The sequence below is a fragment of the Amblyomma americanum genome, chromosome 1 (assembly GCF_052857255.1).
Source record: "Amblyomma americanum isolate KBUSLIRL-KWMA chromosome 1, ASM5285725v1, whole genome shotgun sequence".
Lineage (NCBI taxonomy): Eukaryota > Metazoa > Arthropoda > Arachnida > Ixodida > Ixodidae > Amblyomma > Amblyomma americanum.
Window position 1 is genome coordinate 107,514,859 of NC_135497.1, and position 17,789 is coordinate 107,532,647.

The following is a 17,789-nucleotide window of genomic DNA, read 5'->3' on the forward strand; positions in this document are numbered from 1 at the left end:
AACTTCCCTGCTAAGCGACGCCCGAGTGCGTTTCGGTTAACGGGGTCCCGCAAACCGCCGGGCCACTGGCTACAATGCGTCCGTTTACGACCGTAGGCTGAGCACACAAGACTTTGCCTGCGCTGTCAAGTTGAACCAGCTGTGTCACACGGGCCGCCGTGGTTCCTCGCGTAGCCCTACAGCCTGCGACACCAGGATAAACTGAAAACAAAAGGTAAAAAAACTGACAAAACCACGGGTATTCATGAAAAGCTGTTTAATTGTAAGCTGCAGGTAACTGCGAAAAAAAAAATACAATCCAGCAGCCGTACCACATCACACCGCGCATCACATAATACTCTTCGCAACATCAAGAAACATAGGTAGTGCACGGCAAACGCATATAGTATCTGTACAAGTATACTAAAAAATAGAACACGTCAAAAAAAAAAAAGAGGCCCCGGCGTGTGTTGGATGCATAAAGAAAAGAACACACTGCAGGCGCAAACACCAAACACAAGAGCCTATGTACAGTATAGGAATATATGTATATACAATGATATTTCACGCTTTCAAAACTCGGGGTCAAAATAAAATGAACACCAGTGATATAAAAATGACAGTGTACTTATCTGTATACAGGCTGTTTCAAGATATATGGAAGCAAACGCCTTGTTCCTTGAAAGGAAAAGGAGTAAAAACGCGAGGACGTTTGACTTCAAAAAAAGAGAGCAAAATTAAGAACGTGCACGATTTAAGAACTAAGTTCGCAGACCTCTTCGTTACAAATTGACGGAGAGGCCTGACAGCTATCTTGAAACACTCTGTATAAACGAACGCGCCCAGCGTGTGAGATCGCCAAAGGGGAACACTCTCGGAGTAGTTATTCAATTGCACTGTATACTTCGTCACCACTGGGTTCAGCAGTGTGGGTCGCATTGCGCGATCACCTGCGAACATTTTATGCTCTCGAAAAAGGTGCCGCTAAGTCACTTTACACAAAATGAATATGCCCAATCCGTCCAACTCTGCGGTTTGCATCCGTGGCTCGAAACTAAACGAATAATTGCGGTTTGCAATGACTCGCACAGCTCATTACCGGAACATGCCAAGCACCACAGTTTATTGCTAAAGTTGGTGTCACTTAGCAACGTACAGAAATATCACAGCTACCTGGTTGCCAAGAGGGCGGAACCCAAACACACTAGAGAAAAAATGATTAAAAGAATTCGTACGATGAGCTTCACGTTCTTGTAAAAGTTTGTAACGGTAAAGTGGAATCTCTCTTTTAATAAAATGAGCGGTGCATCTGCTAGGCTGAATACTATAAGTCTGCGCCTTAGTACACTTCTGAAAACTAGCCTCGTTTAACAATAGCTTAAATGGCTAAACCAATCTGTACAACTACTGTTCCGGTGCACGTGATCGGCGTGCAGATAAATGTCAGTGCGTCCGCGCGTTTTCTTAGAGCACATGAGGAGCATTTGTTCCCCTGTACTGCTGCCTCCTCACTCTTGTCTTGTTCGAGATCTACGCGCGGGAGCTCTCCTCAGAGGCAGAACTGCTGGACATAATAAGCATAATAATAAAATGGTACAAAACTCCTTCTTTCTCAGAAGTCGCCTTTCAACGTTCCGATGCCCACTGCGTGCGGTTCGGCCAACTCGCATGAACCCTCGATGCACGCATCGACTGCAGAGGTTGAGGCTTGCTTTGAGACCACACCGACTTGTATAGGAAAAAAGCTTGACACAGGCTGCATTATACAAAATAGTGCACCTAGCTTTGCACTGGGAACCGTTGGCACACTGCAATGGTCTGGCTCAACCTGCATCGAGCCTTGCACTTGCATAGGAAAAATTATGGCCATTTTTCATTGAAAGGGTAAGCTTGCGTGCTTGCGGGCCGACAGCCGAGCTATAGAGAGATGCGGCCACCGGTGGTCTATGGAATACTGAAGGTACGCGTCCCCATTCTTGGAAGTTAATTAAATGAATGTGTTCCTCCGGGCAACCTTCCACCATCGTTCACATTAAACCTTTGCACTTGCTCTCTAAATGCATAAAAAGTTATGGCCGCAAAAATGCTTTTGTTTCGTCACTTTTATACTATTTAAGTCGTTCACGTTCATTACGTTGAGGCAGCCCTCAAAGAATGGAAAATGCGCCCCAGCCCGCACCACTGCTGTACAACGGGCTAAGCCGTTCACAGTAAGAATGCAGTGAGCACGGGTTGCATCATAAAAAGAAAAACAGAGAGACGGCCCTTTACTCGCGTGGCTTCGTAAATATACGCATGAGATCGAGCCACGCTAGGCAAGTGCGTATGTACATGTCATCAATCTGCGTTAGTAAAGATATAATGCTAATGCTTTCGTACAAGATGCGCTTTGGCAGTGCTACAAGATATGGGCAGATGAGTGCTTGGCTCCACTCTGCAGTCAAACCGTTCGCCTTTTGACAATCACGAAAAGTTCGTCCGAAAAAGTTTTGTGGCGTTCATCCGATGCGCCGCAGGTGACAAGAATCGGGAGGGAAATGAACGTGAGGAGTATTATCTTCTTGCCAGCACTCGGCACGAATTCCGTGCTCTCGTTATAGCTCTTGCAAATTTGCCTTTTTCTTTGGTGCTCGCTAATGCTTCATTGAACAGAATGCCAACTTTCGAGATCGTTTTCAAGGCGCAAAACATGCACGACCCCTATCCAGCCCCACTGGAAAAGGTTCATCTGGCCAAGTAGTCGACGACAGCCGTGAACACCCTATTCAAGGTGTGCCTCGCGAAGTGGATTCCTCGGCGAACGCTGTCAGGTCGAACGAACCGCGCGACGCTTGCGACGAGCCAGTCGGAGGCGCGGACCACGGCCCATCTCGTCCTTAGTCGCTGCCTCTGCGCAGACGGATGAGGACGCCATCAGCGCATGGCCAGCTCTGCAACAACTTCACAGACCTGCTAGCGAATGGCACTAACCGATCTGACCAACCGTTCCAGTAATACCTCCCTGAGGTTAACTTAATGACACCACCCCTGCACCCGTTAAAGAAGTCGAGGTCAGATAACATTTTACACAGGTATAACTGCCTGCCCAGCATAACGCCCTGTTGACATAAGATACGCTTATGCAAACTCCTGAATGACTGTGCGGCAACACAGCGCCTACCCCACTTCGTTTCTCCAACGAAAGCAGGTGGGACAGCCGATTTATATCGCTCCAGTGTCACATTCACCTTCCAGCTGCAAGCTAGGTTCGCACAGCCTGCTGCATGGAGAAGACGCGTGCTGTAGCTATCAAAATTCCTCAAGCATACCACTCGGAGCAGGAAGAGCTCTAATTGCGAACAAGCACATCCGTCTCCAGGCGAACCTATCACGGATGCGAGCTCTGCAGTCGCGCGCACCCCTCGCCGAAAGTGTGTGGAAAAGGTTGCACGACCTGGGCAGCCATTTCCGTGTTTCCGCCATGCCCATTACTTGAAAACAATGACCAGTGTCGGGGGGGGGGGGGGGGGGGGGGGGGCATTTTAAATTTGTTTGGTGCATAGCAGCTAGGAAGAAATAAATCTCGGCACGCCTCGCTAGCGCGTTAGCCCACTCAACGTGCGCGTGTGTCGACTCTAATGCTAGCAGGTCAGTCGTCAAGAATACAACGCGCTTTGTATTAAGTGCCGCAGCACGGCAGGTCGCAGCCACTCGCTGTGGGAAAGCCGGACCGGTGCCCTCACCTGGGCGGTCGGCCCCCGGCACGTCTCGAAGGCGTCGGCCATCTTCCGCAGGTCCTTGCCAGTTTTAGACCAGGAGCGGTCCCGGTGCGTCAGAGCCGTGCTGTCGGCGAAAAAGAAAAGGCCACCGGTGACTCAGAGTCGTGGGGAACGCATCGTGCGGCGGACAGCGAGCCAGCTAAACTACGCCGAGAGCGCGAATTCGCTCGTTTCGCGCAAATGATTAATCGTCTCAGGTTCCCGCGAGACCCCGTGCAGATATTGGGACGCGCAGACGGCGAGCAGAAGCGTAGCAGCAACGTGCGAGCGCATTAGGCATGTCACGTTCTGTTGGCATGACCCTGTCGTGGGCTAAACTTCATTGGCGGAATGAGATCTCATGCCGGCGCTGAATGGGTGAGCCCATTTGTGGCTAACAATCAGAACAGTGGAAATTCAGACGCATACAGTTGCAATAACAAGTGCACGGTAAAGGAAACGAAACTGTTTCGTTACGCACCCAAGTTCAACCTGCAGACGGAAACTGTACAAGTCGGCTACCTGTCACGCTTAAATTCTGGATACGAAATGTGCGCGCGGCACGCATACGGGCAAATTCTTGCGCGCCAATCGCTCACGCGGGAATTTTATGAGATGTAATCGAAAAGCAAGCGACGTCATGAAATCGACAGGACACCTGCCAACAAGATATGACGACGTAATCTCAGTCGGGTGCCGACAAAATCATCAGTAAGCTCAAGCTTTTATTAGCGTTCACTCCAGTATTTCGGCATAGTTTCGTTAGCACTATATATGTGCTGCAGCGGTCGCCGAGCGGTTTGAGCATCCGCCTCGCAAGCGGGAGGTGCGGTTTTCGACGTGACACCGGGTGGACAATAGGTATAGTACAAGCTTTCCTTAGCTGGCCTGATGCTCGGCTCACCTGGAGTCAAATGCTTAGGAAATGGGTCTTTGACCCCGCCTTGTATAGATGAAACACCGTGTGCCACGGCGGTCTATGGCCACAGATGGCCTTGCGCCATAAAAATCCATCATCATCACCATAGCATAGTTACCTGCCCTTTCCTGAAACAGCTGCTTCATACTGAGCGAATCTTCGGGCCACGAACACGAAATATCGTACACAGAAGCAATAAAAGCAAGTGAGTTTAACGCAAGAAAGGCAGCCAATAGCCGCCACTCGCGGGAACGCAGCGAAGTTCAGCACACAATTAGAGGTCCTGGAACAATGTTCTCCGCAGCCGCTTTATCATGGTCAGAATGAACCATACAGGCGTTAGTTATCCGCTCTCTCTTAGTGGATGAGGGATGTGCACAGCGCGCGCTATTACATTCAAGCAGTTGTTAGAAAACCAATGTTGGGGCAGCAAAATTTCATTTAGATGATTTTAAAGAGGATCTAAACAAACGCGCAAGAAGTGTAGTATCACTGCAATACACAAACGCGACCAGGAAGTCCATCTGTTACATGCGCACAATACTGCCTCGACGCTTCCAGGTGCTCATAAAACTCGCATTTTTCCTCGAAAAGCCGCGCCGCCGCATTTGGCTTCGCTCGCACTCGCAGACAAATAGTGTCGACACTTGGAGCAGCCTCCCAAATCGGGTATGGTGCAGACGGGCGCGCTTTTATAGGCGCGCGAGGGCAGAAAAGCACTCTTAGCGATGCTACTAAGCGCCGAAACGCAGTTTGCCACACGATGACTAGAGTTGAGCGGGCGGTAATGCAGCAGCGAGTCGCAAAGTGTTATACCGTGCGCCTCTTCCTTTCTTGGCAAGTCATCATCGGCGGTGGAGGCGATCGCCCCGCGCCAAGCGGCAGAATAAACACGCGTCGTCCGCGAGAGTCGGCAGCAGCGAAGGGCGCGCGCGCCATTAGCGGCCGTAAAGCGGCAGCGGCGGCGGCGACGACCTGATAGTTGTTGCCCCCGCATCGAAGAAGCGGCCGTCCATTACGCAACGCGTTTCCTCGAGAAGCGCCGCCGGGCCTCTCGCGGTGGAGCCCCCGTGAACCGAAAGGGGAGGTCTGCGGGCCGCGTAATCGCCGCAGTCACCTCTCGGCGGCGCCGTGTCACTGGCCGTCCGTTGGGCCCCCGCACAGCGCCCCCCTCGACCACATCGCCAGGGGGGTGGCGCCCGGCGCGCACACAATGCAAGGTGCATCGACACCACCACACGCAGTAGCAGCCCGGCGGGGTCGCGATAACGGTGGCGGCGTGTGCCCGCTCGACTGGCGCCCCTCGGCCACGGGCTCGCCGCCGCCACGCGTGGACCGATCCAACAGGTTCCCCCATCGCACCTGGCCAAGACCCGCCACTCGCCGTCGCGCGGCCGGGGCAAACGCGCTTCATGCGCGGCGTTTCCTTACCGCGCGTGCAAATTGCTCTGAGTGGGGGTTGCATAACCTGGCCTCACGACACGTCAATCTAGTGCTAGTATACTTGGACCACGACACGTCAATCTAGTGCTAGTATACTTGGACAACTTCCTATCACACACGATTTCATCCTGGATTTGTTTTTCCATCCTTAAGTGGAGCGGAAGGGAGGGGAGTCATGTCCGCGCAGGTTCACTGGATTAGCCTCCGTCTTTCTTTTTGTATTGAAAAAAAAACTTATCCTTACCAAGCCCAATTCTGATCGTAACCTTTGAGAGGGGTCGTATTCAGTCATCACTGCACGGCAGTGGACCGAAAACGAAAATGTCCGTTCTTTTTCAAGCATATGCGTTTTGTGCTTTAAACTTCTTGTTTAAAACCGGGTTTAATTTCAAGCGCCGTTCGTGCAACGTGGCCACGGCAGACTTACGGAGGCCATTATCTGAAAAGCTGCCCCGCGGCCGTCACCTGCGCTGGCTGACCACTGCTAATTTCTAGATGGCGGGCTCCGAGTCCGAATTCGGATTAAGACTGATGCATTTCGCGATTCCGGAAGACAGGCAGTCTGAAGCTCGGCATCTAAAAATGCGACCGTAGGCGGTGGTCTTTAAAGAAACCGCGAGCCAACTATGTACGTTCTAGGACAAATGGTATGAAAATTAAACTACACCTGCGAACGTCTGGGTTTAATAGAGATTTTTAGAATAGGCGGACCTTATCGGCTATGGGCATAGGAGAATAGAGGGGCTTTAGTTTAGTGCGCGAGCGCAGGACGAAAACCCGAGGGGCGTTATTGTTAATTTCTGGGGCGTTCTCCTGAATGACCCCATCCACGATCGTATCTGCTCCCAATGACCGACGCTGTGACATCGCTTTCCACTTTCCTTCTTGCTCGTTTCAAGGCGTTCCTGTCCTGCTGCAGGACATATTGCGCGCGAAGGAGAGGGTGCAAGGCGGGGGGGGGGGGGGGCACAATAACTGCTTCGCTGAATGTGGACACTCTAACTGCGCCGCGAGGAAAGGGATGAAGGTGGTGCAAGGAGGAAAATAAAGTTAGAATCGCCGCAGTGGAGAGCTCCGGATTAATTTTGGCCACCTGCAGTTCTTGAAGGTGCACTGACAGCGCACATCCCGTGGTTGTTTTTGCATTTCGCCTGCATCGCAACTTAGTAAACTTTACCAAACTGGAAACAGCAGTACGATCCTTGAATATAACCTTATTCTGACATTGTACTCATTCACTGCGCATGCAGAGCGGTTAATTCGGCCGGTACCAAACCCAGCCCCCTTTGCCGCAGACTGGCACGATAAAAAAGGCGAAGCACATTCAAAGGTTCAGAACACGCTCCTCAGCCGCACGCGAGAAGTTTCCACGCACGTCCTCATCTCCTCGACAGCGCTTTTGGCGGCGTTCGACCAGAAGCTTTCGAGGGATCAAAAATGTTCTTGCCGCACAATAGCTCCCCTCAAAACTTCCGTGACTGTCCGCAACAGCTCTCAGATACGTCCATCCGTTCTTCCAGAGGCACTTGAAAAACACGCCTTTGCAGCCCCCTCTTTACTGTTCGCACTCATTCGATACTCCCCGGCGCATTTGCGCAGTAAGCATCCCATGGCAGGCGATCTTCAGCGCACCCGTCGAAAACGGCTCGGGAAGGAAAGGCAAGGTGCGGAAAAGTTTGTGCCAGGCGTACGTGCATCCAAAGTTCCCTAATCAAGACGTATTGAGCCCCCGCAATTGGCGGCCCAGAAAAAAAGTACGAATAGAGGCCTGCGTATCGCCCGCTAGCGTAAACGAACGAGTGAAGCTCTTCCACTGGTTACGAACAGATTTACGAAGCTTTCCGAAACTTTTGCACCAGCGTACGCTGGTATCAAAATGGAATGAGTATCAAAAGTGCTGCAAAAATATGTGAGCTTAACGATCATCCATAAACTGGTTACTTAAGACAAGTGAGGAGAGAATCGCTTATCTTAGCAGCACAGTTCCCCTTCTCACAAACGCCACTCCGTTCAGCCCTGTAAACATCTATACATCACGCCCATCATCACGAACAAACAGATTATGACCACTGTGGGACAAAGGCCTCTCACGATGCCCTCCAGGTCCCTGTCCTGGGCTAGCCCGGGCCACCCTACTTCCCAGCATATTTCCTAATCTCACCTTTCCATCTTTAATTTCTATAGCGTTACATCCGAAAAATAAGCGTGCAAGGTTCACCTACTTAAGCAAAACACACATAAGATTTTCTAAGCACGGAAGCTTTCCGCACTGATTGGCAGCAAGAACCCAAAAAATCACTGCACAGGCATCCGCTAAGTCCTGTCAGGTTTGGTATATACACGCGGACACCCTTGACTCTCCAAAAGACTCATGACGTGGATGTTTAAACGGCAAATATAACGACAGCCAGCACTTTCCTACAAGGTAACTATAGTCGAATACAACTCAAGGACGAAGCGGAAGTTGCCCCTCAAAGGAACTTCATCCAGCCAATAGCGTCGACCGATTTTCATGACACAGCGGTTAATCCAATTCAGCCGTGGTAAATCCCCCTTCTTCTGCCTTCCTGTGCATTGTCAGACTAGCAGGTCCAAGGGGATTAACCACGACATCATGAGCATCGGTCGGCGCCATTGGCTGGAGGGTCTCCTTTGAGGGGCATCTGCCACTTCGTTTTTGAGTTGTATCTGACTATAGAGTCAAGTGCAAAGAGGAAAAACCAGTAGCGAAGCATGAATACCTGTTGTAAAAACGAGCGAAGGGGAAAAATTAATGGTGTAGAGAAGAAAAACAAGAATAGCAACGCCTGATTAGTTTAACTAGCACAGTTACTCAGAATGTACAACACACACTCTCTCACACACACACACTCTCGAACACACACACGCGCGCGCGCGCGGTTTTTTTGTTATGCAGAACATGTAAGATACCACGCATGCACTACCGTCCACAATCCCGAGGGCAAAAACGCGCATGCTGTAGTATAAGCGGCATGCTGGGCTCATTGTCTACCCGCGCGGAAAACAGTCGCGTAGAAAGAAGGCCTCACGTCTTCTTTAAAAGTTCCTCCAGGACTCGGATTTGGACTCCATATAGTGAGGGCAGGAGTTGACTATTGACAGCTATAGGTGATTGTGTTTAGAGCCATGCAGATCAGTCAGTGGTCAGGTACATGCCTGCTTCGCGGACCATATTCAGCATTCAAGTGTCGCCACGGTGGAGCAACTGCCGGCAGATCTAATCCGCAACGCTATAACCCCACCAGCAGCTCAAACAACCTCAACACACGAAATACAGAATTACGCGCCCACGTGTACACGACGTGACGACGTTTCGACAGAGCGAGGGGTGTCATAGGCTGTTGTCGCGGACACAGTCGTACCCGTTCTGTGTACGCAGTGCTCAGCAAATAGACCTCCAGAGTAATCGCCCATCTGACTGTACACCTGTCAACCGAACGTCACTGCCTTTTCATTTTGTATACTTCTTTCATTCTCTACCTCGCTCTCCAACGCGCGAATGTTTTAATCTGTTTCACTAATCTCTTTCCCTCCGATGCAAATGAGCTCTTTACGCAAGGCAACCAGCCGTTGAGTAGTGCTACCCGGCTCACGCAACCAGCCATTTATGTAATGTTTTTGGCTGTCCACAACGAAGATCCTCATCTGCCGGCGGAGACAAGCCGAAAACAAACTATCGTCGGGAGCTGCTGATCAGATGTGGTCGTGCTAACGACGTGCAGAACATCACGACAGCTGCTTATGAGCGGCGAAAATCACTGCACGCACCGTCGTCCAAGTGACGACCGAGCTTACTTTGGTGCCCGCAGTAGCAGATTAGCATCATCCAGTATTAAACGGGCGACATGGAGCACTAGAGAACCACGTATCGTCCCAAACTGTCAGCGAAGCGTCATAGAATATTCAGCTGGGGGTACTGATTTCTTATTCGTTTGCGACAAGACACCAGGGGACTGTTGCTAGGCGAATGACAAGATATCATCAGTCTCTAGTTCGCTGCCACCCGATGCAGCCGCATTGTGCCGCCAAACCCTCGATGCATGAGACTCGCAACAAAAGAAAATACGCTCACGTGTAACGCGAGCAATAGTCGCGCTTCCTCCCACAGAGATCACAGAATACTCGATCGCAGCTCTCTGAGGAGAAAGTGAGCGCATTTAACGATGTCGCAGCGAGAATATCAAAAAGCAGGATCGAGCGCGTTCGTGCTATATTACGCCGCTTCAACTTGGACGCCTGTCACCACTAATAAAGATAGATTATGACGGCTTCAAACCATACGGACTCTGTGACGTTGATACTGGTGTGTTCTTACATCGCGTTACCTGAAAACTAACGCTCGCATGTTGTTGACCAAGGGCAGCAATGTTGCGACAGGTGTTTGCATAAGTGGAATATATTGTCACTGCACTGCTCTAGACAGTACACCACACGCTTCAATTATGCAGCGTTGAAACACAAGCGATGTCAGCCTTCCGCTTCCTCGTTACTTCACGATCGTAGTTAGCGATTGGTGCAACATCCAACAGGTAGTACTGTAACCGCTAAGTTCTCTGAACAGATCGTGGTGTACGAGCTTCAGTTAGCGCATCAAGACGCACTGACAGTCCGTGCAATGAACACTGAAAAATGAGTGGAGCAATGCTAGCCGCAGTGCATGCATGACGCGGCCACCAGTGCAGGCTAAAACGTAATGACAGCGCAGTGGCAAGCATGGCAACAGCGCCCGACGGCCAGGCACAGAGCATGCATTGCACCTGCAACCGCAAAGAGTGCGCAGTGCAAGCGGCGACGTTGCAAACGGCCCACACGTGCCCGAAAGCGTGCGCCCAGGACGCTGGCGCATTTGCGATGCGCACGCAAGCCTCCGCGTCAGCAACCTCCCGGGCGCCGGCCCGGATAATTGGACGCCGCGGCGCAGCAGCAGCAGCCGCTCAAGGAAGAAGTCGCCCGGGGGCGCGCGCAAGGGCGGGGGCCTCACCTGGCGAAGGAGCAGGGCTCGCGGCGGCACATGGCAACAGCGGCGGCGGGCTGGGCGCGCTCCGGCAGTGGCGCTCGTGGGCCGGCGTCGAACTCGGGCCCGCGGCTTCAGGCGACTTGACTGCTGCGGCTGCTCGAGTCCGCTAGCGCCGTGCTCTCGCAGCTCCCCTGTCGACAGATGACACCATTGTGTTGCATCACAAAGCGAGAGCGAGCGCACGACTGCGGCGAGAGAGCGCGCCCTCTCCACGCGCTTCCTCCTCCTCATCCAGACACGTGCGCGCGAGGAGGGCGAGCGGGACTTTCTTCCCCCGCGGGCGTCGTCGCGCGCTTTGGGCGATGATGCGCACGCTGCGCGCGCTATCTCGGCGGCGGCGAGGGGTCGCCGCGGCGGCGAAGCGCTGCTCTTTGGCTCCTCCTAATCCCACCCACCGAAGGAAGAGGCTTGGGGTGCCACTTTTGGGGAACCCCGGCCTGCTGTTTGGAAAGTGGCCTTCGAATGCGCCCTTCTGCAGCCGGCCACTGGCTCGCTTGGGTCGCTGCGTACACGTTAAACATTTTGCGCTAATTGATGCGGCTGGTGTGGGCCCGAGCGAGAAAAATGGTTTCTTTCGATTCCGCGCGCGCGTGCAAAACGAAAAGACAGACGCGCGCACGTATAAACAGACGGAGAAAAGGGAAAACAGAGCGGACGGGGCACTTATCCGGCGGAAGATCAATCTCTGTCAGGAGGGGGCGCATCCCGCGAGCCCGGCCGCTTGGCCCGCTCTGCGTCCAGCACATTTCTATAAAGCACCAGGCCATGCGCCCTGGTCGCGCGCGCCTGCTGAACGGATAGTCGGGGCGGCGACACCAGCTTGAAAGGAGACGTCGCCGCGGATTTCCATACATCCCTCGCCTCCGCTGCGTATGCGTGTATACGAGCCAGCGATGCATAAATTTATGCGCTGCGCTGTGGGCTTGAAGGATCGATTGCGACCACGTATTTGCACTTCTAAAATGCGGCACGGATCGCTTGCAAGTGTCACCAGGGGGCAGAACCAACAAACGAGGATGCGCTGTGTATACAATCCAGTGCAATTCGCGTTATTGCTTCCTCCACTTTGCTTTCCGTGGCGGTATCCCCGTTTCGACGCCATAAGGGATTATCACTGTTCACTGTTGCATGTTATGTGAGGTGCCTCTAAGGAGAAGAACTGGTAGAATTCAATGGGAACTACGCGCCGTTGTAGCCGTTGGGCGCTTTACTCGAACCTGTGTGACCATGACCCCGCTACACACGCACGCAGGCACGCACATGCACACTCACGCATGCACACAAATACACACACACACACACACACACACACACACACACACACACACACACACACACACACACACACACACACACACACACACACACACACACACATGCACACGCACGCATGCACACGCGCACACACGCACGCACACACACGCGCGCGCACACACACGTACACACACGCACGCGCGCGCACACGCACACACACACGCGCACTCACACACACACATGCACACGCACAAGCGCACACACACGCGCACTCAAAACAACTTCCCATTCGGCGTATACGAATTTCTCTCGAAATACCCCCCCCCCCCCCCCCCCCCAGATTTTTCATCATGGAATGCATGGGAAAACTCCTTTGCTACAGTGTATTTTTTGAACGAAGAAGCAATATCAACAGTGGCAGTCTTGAGTCAAAACCGCTGTCATCGAAACATGTCGTGTAGTTGACAGACATTTACCGAATCAATATTTTTTTTCTTTTCTTTCTTGTTAACCGCTCAGGCTTCTGGCAGCGTTCGAACTGGTACGGCCTGAACAATTCTTATAATCGGTGACGGCAGTAACGACTGTGCCAAACCTCTTGCCGACGATTTATAAAAACATTGAAAAGAAATAATGAGGTACTAACCTAACGTGTGTGCATTGCTATCAGTTTTGCGCCTTTATTTCAGGTCCAAAGACAATAGAATTCTGTCAAAAGCTCTTTCCACAATCCGTTGCATATTTTTTCTTCTTTTTCGAACTTGTACTCTTTCTTCGTTGTTCTGGTTTGCGAAAACCAAGCCAAACATTCGGCTTTAAAAAATTCAACGGCATGGGGAGGAAATATATGCTTCGCGTCGTGAAAGAGAATGAAGGCGTATGCAAATAAAGGTGGGGTGGATGTTGTAACGGGGAAAAAGTGATGCGTTTTCTACGGCCTCCTAGCCTACCTTACTTGGTGGTTCTAAGCGCGGAGCGCTTATTTGTGTGCAACAAACATCAAACGGGCTCCCGTTTCCGCTCTTGGGCAAGCGTCGACCAATCCTAGCTTCTCCGCAGCGTAACGTCTTGCAACGAAATACAGCTAAAGTGGTTCGAAGTTCTGAGTTTCCTCCTCACAACACCATGGAACAACTGTTCAGCCTTTAACATTTCTCTCAAAGTCCAAAAATATACGTTGCATGGCCGTTCTGTGGCGCCGGCACCGCCTTCTGAGTGCGGTATCTAACGAGTGCATGCTATTTGCAAAATCTCGAAGTATAGCGGTGATATCCATGTTTTCATTACAGTTCCCTGCATTCAGTCCTCGTGAAGAGACCGCATGAGACAATATTCTGTCGTGTGGACACAGGCACGGCAACTTACTGTAGCGACAGTGCCTCCACCAGCTTCTTCTCCACTTACTTGTTGTTTGTATGCAAAAGCTGAAGAAACAAAACTACACAGTGGCAGTAGATGTGAATGAAATTAATGGGAAGCACTGCGCACTACTGAGCAACGGAAAAAAATGATCAGAAGGTAATGGTTCGAAACTAACGAAGGCAGGTGTGTCCGCGTAAATAACTTAATTCCGCGTTGAACTGCCTCTATATGCGAGTCAGCCTCCTTGTGGGCAGAATGATAAAAAGTGTGTGTGAGTTTGGGGGGGGGGGGGGGGGGGAATTTACTGCAAGAACTCGCGAAAAAATATGAAACAAAAAAAAACTGGAAGTATACATTTGGAAGAGTAGAGGGATGAAGAACTACTGTGGGAACATCGTTCATGAGATGTCCCATCATCAGCTGCTGAAACTTAGATATACACTCAGTGGTGGGCGCCATGGACAGCCGTGAAAGAAGCTCAACATGCTGCAGTGCTCATCAGATTGCAGATTAGTAAAACTTTCAAACGTTAAACGCTATGTGACTTTCTTTTTTCATTTCTGTAGAAGAAAAAAAAAAGGAATTAGGAACACGCATAGTTGCTCGGTCGTTGCGAAATTTATTATTCCAGCATTCGGGGCCCCGAATTTGCAGTGCTCCTACACATTTTCATTGAACTGCGAACGAGTGGGCAATGAGTACTTTTTAAAACCCAGAAACATTAAACTGGTCGTTATAGTTTACACTCGTCAAGACGCACAGTTGCTGCGAACAGCCCCGTTTAAGTTTGCATCTCTGTCACTTTAGCATGCACGATTAGGCTTTTTCACGTGTAGGCATTTTCACGCACGCCCCCTTATAATTGTGATCCTGGTTCGCATATTTGTATGCCCATTTCGAAACTAACATCAGTCATACGTGCTCATATAAATACAGCAAATGTAATGTCTAATGCAATACGAGGACGTGTTCTTTGGATTACCCAAATTTCCTGCCTGTAAGCACTCGCAAGACCAAATTAAAAGTATGCTTTATACACCTCGCTCAATCTGCGACATCAGGGTTAAGTGGAGTATGGAGTTGCGGCGGAACAACCACTTCTTTCTGCCGCTGATAAATAACCGCTAGTTGAGTAGCCAAAGGTGCGTCAACTTTGGACGCGCTATTTAAGCATGCAGCAACCTGTCGACAAGCGTACGTGCACTTTTGACAAAAGTCGTATCAGGGCACCGTCATGCGTCCGGCTGGTGTTAGTCTCAAAGTTTTCAGCAGTTACGTCACTATCTCAAGCAAGGACCGCAGAGACGTGGTAATATGAAGTCTGTGTAACTATTTGTGGGGAGGAGGACCAGATGTAGGTCAGATTCTTCGGATATATCGTAGAGCACACCAAAGAAAACGCAAGATTCCCCCCCCCCCCCCCCGGTGCTAATAACGATAATATTATTCCTTTAATAAGGTACTTTCCACATGACAGTTTGGGCCGGGAACAAAGTTGAGCAATTCCTTCATTGGAGCCGACCACGGCGCTGCGTTACGGTTTGTCTCGGATAATTCATTCTCGATTAGTGTACGCTTCGCGGGGCTGCGGCCTTCTCACGGTTGCCAATTAAGTCTGCGATTGTTCATGGCTCCCGCCGTGCGGCATTTGGCTTTCTTCAAGAGTGTGACACGTCTGCTCTGCTTGCTGCTGAAGCCCCTTATCTTGTTCCTCTCTCTCCCTCTCCCTTTATTTTTGTTTCTATTCCTGTTTGCACGAGCTTGTCGGGTGCACACTCATCATTCAGAGGACAGGATCCGTATCTCCAATGCCGTACTCGGCTTCCTTCCTGCACCTATATCTCCGGCCTCGGTCGAAGGCGAGACGGTCTTCCGCGCGAGAGGCGTGACATTCCCTCGAGGTGCGTATTCACGTGCCGAATGCCCAAGATATCCAACGCGCACCAGCCACGCTCCTAACAGCTTTATGCGTGCACGACAGCAAAGTGAGCAGAGCGCGTTCCCTTTGTTCGGCGCCTCGCGACCTCGCCCACGCCCCCTTCTGACCACTGCGCCCCGGCGTTCGCTCGCTCCGCCGCGCACACGTCCCGACTCGTACGGACGCGTATCTCCGCGGCGCTGCCACTCGGGGTGCGGGCAAGGGAAATCCGCGCTGCCTCGGGGCCACCGGGGAACGAAACGGCGGCGGCCAAGTGATCGGCGAAGACGCACCCCGCGTGACATTTCAATATCCTGCCTGCGAACGCGTAGGCGCGATTTGAAAGCGCCGAATTGCGAAACGTTGAACCGTTTGTTGTAAATCTGGGAATAATAACGAGAAGCTTTTTTTTTTTTCTGCAACATCTTCGGGCAGCCCTGGCCAAGGCACCCAACGGTTGTGGATCCAGAGTAATGCGCAAAAAAAAAAGCTGCTTACTTTGCTTTTTAAACCGGAGAGAGTAATTCAGGAGGAATATGAGGCAAAAATGCGCGGCTAAAAAGCGTGACAAGCACCGCAGGAAAAGAAAGCAAAGAATTGCGTCAGCACGGCAGGGTTCCAAGTCACAACGCGCGCCTGAACTCAGTTGCGAGCAAGCCCACCAGGCAGTGAGCACTGTTCCAAAGCATGTGCTATATACACGCACGTTCTATATCAGAAAACGAGTTCGCGGGTTCGATTCCGAATGCTGCGTCCTCGTATTTCGGCGAAGGAAGTGCACAAAAACTCCGTGCTCTGAGATTTCGCAGCACCAGGTGCTCGAAATTACACCTCGAGTCTTCCACTGCGGTGTTCCTCATAGTGCGCAGTATAGCTTCGGCGTGTGAAATACTCTTATTAATTGATTACTGTTAAATTGGTTTGGAGGGCGCCTTTTTGTCGAGCTTCCACGCAAGCGCAGTGGTGATTGCAAAGACGCTTAGTGGGTATACATTTCAGACAGCGTTTTCTTCAACGTCCCAGTTTGTAGTCAGTATCCGCGCTGACACGATTACGTTGAGCTGGGCGAGTTGGAGAGAATGCATCTTGGACGCAGCGCTCGCCTGAGTGCTCTCCCTTTGTACTCGTTTCTTTGGTGCGCTGAATTTTCCAAGATTCGCCCTGACATCTTGCAGCTGCGTTTGTCTTTTTGGTGCTGATTAGCTATGAATCGGCACAAACTCGTCTGCCTTGACATCTTAATTAGTTTCAGGGCCCTAAACGCACCCATCTGTACGCTTTTGTCAAAGCTATTCGGGATTGGCGAAATCCTGTCGATTTATGCAACAATACTCTCGTACTGCGTCCTGCACTTCGCTACCTGCCGGCGACGCAAACGTATACCGGTGATGCGCGCCTGTTTCTACTGGGTCTGAAGTTCGTCCAGAACTCCTTGACCTCGGCGAGGATCTGGTCGCGGTTCGGGGCATAAGATAGTGCGGCTGGCCAGGATGACTTTGTTGGTTAAGTAACTTGCTCCTTTTTCGCTCAGTGCGCGGAAGACAGCGTAACTGAGCGAAAAACAGCGCTGACTTGAAGGAGGCTGGAACCCCCCCAGCCACACGCACGAGAACAATATGTTACGTATACGTTTTGCAGGTGGGGTCAAAAGCGTACGACTTTCCGCTGTCGTGTGGCCGGTCAGCGCCTGCCTCCGTCCACTTCAGGTCTTCAAATCCTGTCTTCGCGCTCATTTTGCACTCAGCTACGCAACCCCAGTCCAACCCCGAACCTCAGACGTATCATGCCAGTGACCGGCACGACAAATAGTGGAAGAGGGAACAAAGCCCCGAGAGATTGAGGCCCAAGTTTTGGTGTTGGTAACGCTGAAATGCGCGGCGAACTTGGCGTAGCTGCTTGACGAATGATGCTTGTATAAGTTTGAGCGGAGGCGCGATATGTCAGTTGCTCAATGGCGCCACAGAACAGCCAGCACAATCATGTTGCAACCGGATTATACGCTGCACGATGCAGCAGAAGAAGTGCTACATTTTGGTGGCGATTAGGGCCGTTGCCACAGTTGTCTCTTCCACCTCGCGTACAAAAGGTGCGAAGTTAGTCGTCACCTGAGTAGAACGTTATGCCGGTTACTGATGCAAT

At 51.4% G+C, this 17,789-nt stretch overlaps 1 long non-coding RNA gene across 1 annotated transcript; it reads right to left on the reverse strand.

Annotated features, from left to right (window-relative positions):
- Positions 1 to 241: 241 nt before the first annotated feature.
- On the reverse strand, positions 242 to 11,911 carry LOC144113415 (uncharacterized). The gene is made up of 3 exons (XR_013310792.1): positions 11,081 to 11,911; positions 3,702 to 3,801; positions 242 to 2,868 (listed from the first exon to the last, which is right to left on the reverse strand). It is a non-coding gene; the product is annotated as an uncharacterized LOC144113415 (long non-coding RNA).
- Positions 11,912 to 17,789: the final 5,878 nt, after the last annotated feature.